This window comes from Somniosus microcephalus, chromosome 11, assembly GCF_052327205.1.
Source record: "Somniosus microcephalus isolate GS21.2 chromosome 11, FLI_Smic_1.0, whole genome shotgun sequence".
NCBI lineage: Eukaryota > Metazoa > Chordata > Chondrichthyes > Squaliformes > Somniosidae > Somniosus > Somniosus microcephalus.
The window spans coordinates 223040811-223051013 of NC_140997.1; the positions used below are offsets into that span (position 1 = coordinate 223040811).

Here is a 10203-nt window from a genome sequence, read left to right on the forward strand (position 1 = left end):
GGGGGGCACTGGAAAGGGTACTCACCTTGACCAGCCGACATAGGTCATTGTATTTCTTGCGGCACTGGTCCGCACTCCTGGGAACATCGGAGTTGGAGGAGACCCTCCGGGCAATTTTGGTCCACGCCTCCCTGAACTGGCTCCTGGGAGCCTTCCTGCCACTAGCCGGGCACACGACCCGTCTTCTCTTGCGTACCCCATGAAGGAGCACACCCAGCGCATGCTCAGAGAACCGCTGGGCTCTTTCACGGGCCCTCTCCATGACCTCCAGGCGTTGATTTGGTACACAACCAGTCCTGAGGCCTAGTTGCAGGGCTACAGCATGCAGGGCGTGGCTGCAGTCAAAGTTGACCCTTCCCCCTTTAAGAGCTGGCCGGCGTCAGGGTGTCTGCTGACATTCACCACATGATCGCACCTGCGCTGCGCCCGGAATCGGCGTTATCAGGCTGCATCGCCGGATTAGCGCCTGAACACAGGGTTCCAACGCCTTTTGCAGCGCTCGGCCAAAAAGTTGGCCAAATCTACTGAATTTCGGCGAGCTCGCCTGCACTTTCCGGCGGCCGCTAAATTTGCCGAGCGCCCGACTTTAGCGCCGCAATAGCGTCCGAACTGAATTTCTAGGCCTATGACTCTAATAGTGACTCTGATTGAGAAGCCACCCGCAGATAGGTACATTTTTTGAATTGTGACTTAATTTTTTCCCCCACAGATCTGGTGAAGGTTTTAGATGGGGATCCTGTCATCAGAAAAGATGATGGGTTAACACTCCAAACATGAGCCTGCCCTTTCTCTTTACAGATGTTGCCTGTTCTGCTATGTATTTCCTGCATTCTCTGTGAATAAGGCATTTGCCAGGAATAATTATTCACTTATCTCTGGGCTGGTCACTTACATGAATTGCAGATTAGGTCCTCTCTTTCCCATTGCTTAGGAACATAAGAGCATAGGAACAAGAGGAGGCCATTCAGCCCCTCGAGCCTGCTCCACCATTCAATGAGATCATGGCTGATCTGCGACCCAACTCCATCTACCCGCCTTTGGCCCATATCCCTTAATATCTTTGGCTAACAGAAAGCTATCACTCTCCGATTTAAAATTAACAATTGATCTAGCATCAGTTGCCGTTTACAGAAGAGAGTTCCAAACTTCTACCACCCGTTGTGTGTAGAAGTATTTCTTAATTTCACTCCTGAAAGGTCTGGCTCAAATTTTTAGACTATGCCCCCCTAGTCCTAGAATCCCCAACCAGCGGAAATAGTTCCTCTCCATCTACCCGACCTGTTCCCCGTCCGCGGCCTTTCCTGTTCTGAGCCAGCGCAGATGTTTTCAACATCACTTGTCTGAAATCTTGGCACCAGTGAGCGTTTGCAAAAATCTTCACTTTTTCCAGTGAGGAGGATCACATTTCTGTTTGCTAAATTGAGGGTCCTGTTTTGCAGGTGGACGACAGCACAGGTAGCTAGCTAACGGGGCGGTGGGGGGAGGTGATAGGTTTCACATACCATGCGCAGGGCAGGTGATACACATTTTGCTCAGACCTGCACATAAACAAGCATTTTCACTGCCTCTGGGGCTTTTTTAAGCAAACGTGCAGTGTTTGGACAGTACATTGTGCTACATGTAATAAGGGAGGCAAAGAGGAACTGTGAAATTAAATTATCAAGGAACATAAAACAAAATAGTAAAATATTTTACAGGCACATAAAAGGAAGGTTGGGATGGGAATAGGGCCATTAAGGGATAGACAGGATAATACCACAGGTAACGATAGAGAGATGGCAGAAATATTAAATCATTAATTTGCTTCAGTATTTACCAGGGAGATAGAACAGGTGGACATGCATTGGATGATGAGATTAGTAATGAGATAAGTGCATTTAAAATAAAAAAGGAGATATATTAAATAAACTAATCATACTCAAAGAGGATAAAACCTCTGGTCCGGATGGATTGCATCCATGCATTTTAAAAGAATCTAGGGAAGAGATAGCAAAGGCAATACTACACATATTTAATAATTTGTTAGAAAAAGGTGTAGTGCCAGAGGACTGGCGGATAGCTAACGTAATACCGATATTTAAGAAGGGGGATAGAACATGTCCAGGGAATTATAGACCAGTCAGCTTAACTTCGGTGGTAGGAAAAATAATGGAATCCCTACTAAAGGAGAAAATAGAAGAACATCTAGAAACGGAAAGTATAATAATGAATAGTCAGCATGGATTTTAAAAGGGAAAATCTTGCTTGACCAAACTTATTGAATTTTTTGAAGAGGTAACAGAGAGAGTAGACAAGGGTAATGCAGTAGATGTAATTTATCTAGATTTTCAAAAGGCCTTCGATAAGGTACCCCATAATAGGCTGATGAACAAGGTCAGAGAATCCGGAGTCAGGGGACAAGTAGCAGAATGGATTGCTGGCTGGTTTCAGGACAGAAAGCAGAGAGTGGGAGTAAAGGATAGCTATTCACAGTGGCAGAAGGTGGGTAGTGGTGTTCCACAAGGATCAGTGCTGGGACCACTGCTGTTCACAATTTATATTAACGATTTAGACTTTGGAATCAAAAACACAATTTCTAAATTTGCGGATGACACCAAATTGAGGAGGACTGCAATAAATTACAGGAGGACATTAATAAACTTGCAGAATGGGCATATAATTGGCAAATGAAGTTCAACACAGATAAATGAGGGATTACATTTTGGTAGGAAGAAGAGGGAGGTTCAGGGGAACGGTAGCGTAGTGGTAATGTCACTGGGCTAATAATCCAGAGGCCTGGACGAATGATCCAGAGACGTGAGTTCAAATCCCACCATAGCAGCTGGGGAATTTAAATTCAGATTAATTAAATAAATCTGGAATAAAAAGCTAGTATCAGTAATGGTAAGCATAAAACTATCAGATTGTCGTAGAAACCCACCTGGTTCACTAATGTCCTTTAGGGAAGGAAATCTGCCGTCCTTACCCGGTCTGGCCTATATGCGACTCCAGACACACAGCAATGTGTTTGACTCTTAACTGCTTTCTGAAATGGCCTAGCATGCCACTCAGTTGTAACAAACGGCTACGAAACAAAATAATGGCCCAGAAATTGGTGTCGGGGGCTTCCCGCGGGTGCAAGCCCCTGACCTACACTTACCTAGCACGCTGACAGTTGACGCCTGGCCCTGCGTGGATTTCCTGTCAGTGGCCCGGTTCAGCTCCCGGCGCGCTATGCTTGCGTGATCCAGTGGCGTAGTTAGTTCGATGAGCCAGCTGGGATCACGTGAGCACTGGGCAACCAATCGGAGGTTGCAAAAGTTCATTCATGAGTTTGATAGTAAGAACTGTCAAACTCATGAAAACTCCGGGTGCCCAAAACAGTACTTAAACTTCAAATAAAAGTTTTAAAAAATCCCACTAATTAAATGAACTATTAATAACTGTAAATAAACAATTTTTCAAATTTTTGAAAAAAATAATTTTTTAACAAATCGGGTCTAAAAATACACTTACCTTACTGTAAAATCTTTAAAAATAATAAACCTGTGGAAAAAAATTTCTAACTTTAATTGATAGACCACTTACCTTTTAAAACTAAGTACTTACGTCTCCTTTTTTCTCGTGTAAAAACTGGAGGCCTTATCGCACGGGCATCCCTGTAAAAAAAAAAGGAATTTCAGCGCGCACGCGCAGACTCCTGCACGCACACGTTCCACCTCTGAACCCCTTGGTTCAGAGGATCGGAAATGCCGGTTTTCCGCGCATGCGCTGTGCATGCTGAAAACCGGCACTTCCATCGGGCCCACGCATGAGTACACGGTGCTTACTCACGTGTTGGGACCCGAATTACTGGGCCATTAAGAATGAAACCGGAGGGACCACCCGGCATCGACCTCGGCACCGGCTACGGACACGGCAACAGCACACCCAGCCCAGTCAACCCTGCAAAGTCCTCCTCACCAACATCTGGGGACTTGTGCCAAAATTGGGAGAGCTGTCCCACAGACTAGTCAAGCAACAGCCTGACATAGTCATACTCACAGAATCATACCTTTCAGCCAATGTCCCAAACTCATCCATCACCATCCCTGGGTATGTTCAGACCCAACAGGGGTGGCGGCACAGTGCTATACAGTCGGGAAGGAGTGGCCCTGGGAGTCCTCAACATTGACTCCGGACCACATTAAGTCTCATGGCTTCAGGTCAAGCATGGGCAAGGAAACCTCCTGCTGATTACCACCTACCGCCCTCCCTCAGCTGATGAATCAGTACTCCTCCACGTTGAACACCACTTGGAAGAAGCACTGAGAGTAGCAAGGACACAGAATGTACTCTCGGTGCGGGACTTCACAGTTCCATCACCAAGAGCGGCTCGGTAGCACCACTACTGACCGAGCTGGCCGAGTCCTGAAGGACATAACTGCCAGTCTGGGCCTGCGATAGGGGGTGAGAGAACCAACACAAGGGAAAAACCTACTTAACCTCATCCTCACCAATCTACCTGTCGCAGATGCATCTGTCCATGACAGTATTGGTAGCAGTGACCACTGCACAGTCATTGTGGAGACAAAGTCCCGTCTTCACACAGAGGACACCCTCCATCGTGTTGTGTGGCACTACCACCGTGCTAAATGGGATGGATTCAGAACAGATCTAGCAGCTCAAAACTGGGCATCCATGAGGCGCTGTGGGCCATCAGCAGCAGCAGAATTGTATTCCACCACAATCTGAAACCTCATCACCTGGCAAATTCCTCACTCTACCATTACCATCAAGCCAGGGGACCAACCCTGGTTCAATAAGGAGTGTAGAAGAGCATGCCAGGAGCAGCACCAGGCGTACCTAAAAATGAGGTGCCAACCTGGGGAGGCTGCAACACACGACTACTTGCATGCTAAAAAGTGGAGGCAGCATGCTATAGACAGGGCTAAGCAATCCCACAATCAACGGATCAGATCAATGTTCTGCAGTCATACCACATCCAGTCGTGAATGGTGCTGGACCATTAAACAACTAACGGGAGGAGGCGGCTCCATGAATATCCCCATCCTCAATGATGGTGGAGCCCAGCACGTGAATGCAAAAGACAAAGCTGAAGCGTTTGCAACCATCTTCAGCCAGAAGTGCCGAGGGAACTAAATGTAACATTTCCAAATTGGCTGATGATACGAAGCTAAGTGGCAGTGTCAGATGTGAAGAGGCTTCAAGGGGATCTCGACAGGCTCAGTGAGTGGGCGAGAACATGGCAGATGGATTACAGTACAGGTACACTATCCCTTATCCGAAAGCCTTGGGACCAGCTGAGTTTCGGTTTTCGGAATTTTTCGGATTTCAGAAGGTATTTTATAAGACTGGGAAATTTGTCGGGGGTGGGGGTCGGCGGGGGGGTTGGCGGGGGGGGTCGGCGGGGGGTCGGGGGGGGGTCGTCGGGGGGTCGGGGGTGGGGGTCGGGGGGGGAGAAAAGAATATCGGACGGGCCACGGTTCAGGTCGGGGGGGGGTCGGGTCGGGTGGGAGGGGGGAGAAAAGAATATCGGACGGGCCGCTGTATTGTTGGGTTCACTCTCCCGGTACCTCCTTCACACTGCCCGGCTCAGCCTACAATCTCCTACCCAGGAGGGAACTCTGTGACCCTCTGCCCTGCTCAGCGTAAGTCGTGCGCCACTCTGGTCATGTCGTGCGCACGACTTACGCTGAACGAAAAAACTTTCGGTTTTTAGAGGTTTTCGGTTTTCGGAAGTTCGGATAAAGGATAGTCTACCTGTATAATGTGGATAAATGTGAAGTTATCCACTTTGGTAGAAAAAGCAGAAAGGCAGAGTATTTCCTAAATGGTGAAAGATTGGGGAATGCAGATGCTCAAAGGGATCTGGGTGTCCTTGTACATGAGCCACTGAAAGTGAATGTGCAGGTGCAGCAAGCCATTAGGAAGGCAAATGGTATGCTGGCCTTCATTACAAGAGGATTTGAGTACAGGAGTAAAGAATAATATAGGGCCTTGGTGAGACCACACCCGGAGTAATGTGTACAATTTTGGTCTCCTTACCTAAGGAAGGATATACTTGCCATAGAGGGAGTGCAACGAAGGTTCACGAGATTGATTCCTGGGATGGCGGGACTGTCGTATGAGAAGAGATTGAGTAAACTAGGCCTGTATTCTCTTGAATTCAGAAGAATGAGAGGGGACCTCATTGAAGCATACAAAACTATTACAGGGCTTGATAGGATGGATGCTGGGAGAATGTTTCCCTTGGCTGGGGAGTCTAGAACCAGGGGTCACAGCTTTAAGATAAAGGGTAGACCATTCAGGACTGAGATGAGAGGAAATTTCTTCACACAGAGGGTGGTGATTCTTTGGAATTCTCTACCCCAGAGGGTTGTGGAGGCTCAGTCATTGGGTATATTCAAAACAGAAGTCGATAGATTTCTGACTAGTAAGGGCATCAAGGGATATGGCGATAGGGCCGGTGAATGGAGTTGAGGCAGAAGATCAGCCATGATCTCATTGAATGGCGAAGCAGCCTCGAAGGGCCGAATGGCCTACTCCTGCTCCTATTTCTTATGTTCTTATGATCCACATCGGCCTCCTCCTGAGGTCCCCACCATCACAGAAGCCAATCTTCAGCCAATTCGATTCACTCCACGTGATATCAAGAAATGGCTCAGCGTACTGGATACAGCAAAGGCTATGGGCCCCGACAACATCCCGGCTATCGTGCTGAAGACTTGTGCTCTAGAACTAGCTGCGCCTCTAGCCAAGCTGTTCCAGTACAGCCACAACACTGGTATCTATCCGACAATGTGGAAAATTGCCCAGGTATGTCCTGTCCACAAAAAACAGAACAAATCCAATCCGAACAATTACCGCTCCGTCAGTCTACTCTCAATCATCGGCAAAGTGATGGAAGGTGTCATCGACAGTGCTAGCAAGTGGCACTTACTCAGCAATAACCTGCTCACTGATGCCCAGTTTGGGTTCCACCAAGACCACTCAGCTCCCAACCTCATTACAGCCTTGGTCCAAACATGGACAAAGGAGCTGAATTCCAGAGATGAGGTGAGAGTGACTGCCCTTGACATCAAGGCAGCATTTGACCAAGTGTGGCATCAAGGAGCCCTAGTAAAACTGAAGTCAATGGGAATCGGGGGGGAAAACTCTCTACTGGCTGGAGTCATACCTAACACAAAGGGAGATGGTTGTGGTGATTGAAGGTCTATCATCACAGCCCCAGGACATTGCTGCAGGACTTCCTCAGGGCAGTGTCCTAGGCCCAACCATCTTCAACTGCTTCATCAATGACCTTCCCTCCATCATAAGGTCAGAAGTGGGGATGTTCACTGATGACTGCACAGTGTTCAGTGCCATTCGCAACTCCTCAGATAATGAAGCAGTCCATGCCCGCATGCAACAAGACCTGGACAACGTTCAGGCTTGTGCTGATAAGTGGCAGGTAACATTCGCGCCACACAAGTGCCAGGCAATGACTATCTCCAATAAGCGAGAGTCTAACCACCACCCCATGACATTCAACGGCATTACCATCGCCGAATCCCCCACCATCAACATCCTGGGGGTCACCATTGACCAGAAACTTAACTGGACCAGCCACATAAATACTGTGACAACAAGAGCAGGTCAGAGGCTGGGTATTCTGTGGTGAGTGTCTCACCTCCTGATTCCCTAAAGACTTTTTACCATCTACAAGGCACAAGTCAGGAGTGTGATGGAATACTCTTCACTTGCCTGGATGAGTGCAGCTCCAACAACACTCAAGAAACTCGACACCAGCCAGGACAAAGCAGCCCGCTTGATTGGCACCCCATCTACCACCTTAAACATTCACTCCCTCCAATACCGGCGTACCGTGGCTGCAGTGTGTACCAGCAATAAGATGCACTGCAGCAACTCGCCAAGGCTTCTTCGGCAGCACCTTCCAAACCCACGACCTCTACCACCTTGAAGGACAAGGGCAGCAGGCGCATGGGAACACCACCACCTCCAAGTTCCCCTCCAAATCACACACCAACCTGACTTGGAAGTATATCGCTGTTCCTTCATCGTCGCCGGGTCAAAATCCTGGAACTCCCTCTCTAACAGCACTGTGGGAGCACCTTCACCACACGGACTGCAGCGGTTCAAGAAGGCGGCTCACCGCCACCCTCTCAAGGGCAATTAGGGATGGGCAATAAATGCTGGCCTTGCCAGCGACACCCAAATCCCATAAACGAATAAAATAAAACTTATCACTGGTAGGGTGCGAGTCTAGGTGGGGCAGAGGAACAAAGGGATCTCGGAATACAAATACACAAATCACTAAAAGTTGCGTTACTGATTAGCAAGGCCATAAAAAAGGCAAGCCTAGCACTCGGGTTTATTTCCAGAGGTATAGAAGTGAAATGTAGGGAAGTTATGCTAAACCTGTATTGGACCTTGGTTAGACCACACTGTGTACAGCTCTGGTTGCCAATAAAAGGATATAGAGGCACTGGAGAGGGTGCAGAGAAGATTTACAAGGATGATATAATGCGAGGGTTTACATATCAGGAAAGGATGAACAGGCTGGGTCTCTTTTTTCTTGGAAAAAGAAGGTTGAGGGGTGACCTAATAGAGGTCTTTAAAATTATGAAAGGTTTTGATAGAGTGGATACAGAGAGAGTGTTTCCACTTGTGGGGAAGAGCATAACTAGAGGCCATCAATATAAGATAGTCACCAAGAAATCAAATAGGGAATTCAGAAGAAACTTCTTTACCCAGAGAGTGGCGAGAATGTGGAACTCGCTGCCACAGGGAGTGGTTGAAGCGAACAGTATAGATACATTTAAGGGGAGACTGGACAAACATATGAGGGAAAAGGGAATAGAGGGTTATACTGATAGAGTTTGATAGACATATGTCCCTGAAGGTGGCGGGACATATTGAGAGAGTGGTTAACAAAGCATCTTGGGATCTTGGGCTTCATAAATAGAGGTATTGAGTACAAAAGTAGAGAAGTTATGCTGAACCTTTATAAAGCGCTGGTTAGGTCACAACTGGAGTATTGCGTCCAGTTCTGGTCACCACACTTTAGGAAGGATGTGAAGGCCCTTGAAAGGGTGCAGAGATTTACCAGAATGGTTCCGGGGATGGGGGATCTTAGCTACAAGGACAGGTTGGAGAAGCTGGATTTGTTTTCATTCGAGCAAAGGAGGTTGAGGGGTGATTTGATAGAGGTGTACAAGATTATGGCGGGTTTGGATAGGCTAGACGGGGAAAGGCTGTTCCCACTAGTTGATGGTTCAAGGACTAGGGGACACAGATTTAAGGTTTTGGGCAAGAGATACAGGGGGGATGTGAGGAAAAACCTTTTTACGCAGCGAGTGGTGAGGGCCTGGAACTCGCTGCCGACGGAAGTGGTGGAAGCGGAGACACTCAATGTTTTCAAGGGGAGACTGGATAGGCACTTGAGGGAAATAAACTTGCAGGGCTACGGGGATAGAGCGGGGGAATGGGACTGACTGGATTGCTCTACAGAGAGCTGGCATGGATTTGATGGGCCGAATGGCCTCCTTCAGTGCCATTATAACTCTATGAGGAAAGATGGGAGGAAGATCGAGTGGAGCATAAACTCCGGCATGGACTGGTTGGGCCGAATGGCCTGTTCCTGTGCCGTAGATCCTATGTAATCCTATGTAAGTATGGTGCCTTTGCCATCACTTGCCGTACGCTACAGTGTGGGGTGGAATTTACGCAGACATCCTCCTGCTCAGCCACCGTAGCTTTGCCGCAAGAGCCATGGCAACTTGTGTTTCCATGAAGTGGAGCATGCTGACTCTCTGCACGCCGTCAAATTAGAGCTGGGCTATAAAAAGTTCAGACGCAAGGTCATCGACCTGAACCGTTAACTCTGTTTCTCTGTTCACAGATGCTGCCTGACCTGCTGAGTATCTCCAGCATTTTCTGTTTTTATTATAAAAAGTAAGTGGTGTTACTGTTGACCCAAGCTTGGTTGATGTGGTCTCCTGGACTGCTTTTGATCAGCTCAGGGGGGTGGGGAGGAGTTTTCCAGCCCTGTTTTTTTTTCTTGTGTTTTTAAGCCTCTTTCAGGAAATGACATGGCTGTGGGAGGAGTCATGAATCTTATCATGACTCATGAAGTAACACTGGACGGCCAGCTGGTGGCGCCGTCCAAGGAGTATAAATACTCGGGCGTGGGCCCAGCTTGCTCAGGATGTTTCTATAACC

The 10203-nt window shown here is 47.9% G+C and overlaps 1 protein-coding gene across 1 annotated transcript in view; it reads right to left on the bottom strand.

Annotated features, from left to right (window-relative positions):
- Positions 1-10203, bottom strand: part of tlr9 (toll-like receptor 9) — a 71710-nt gene that overhangs the window by 57386 nt on the left and 4121 nt on the right. The gene's annotated exons all lie outside the window — the stretch shown is intronic.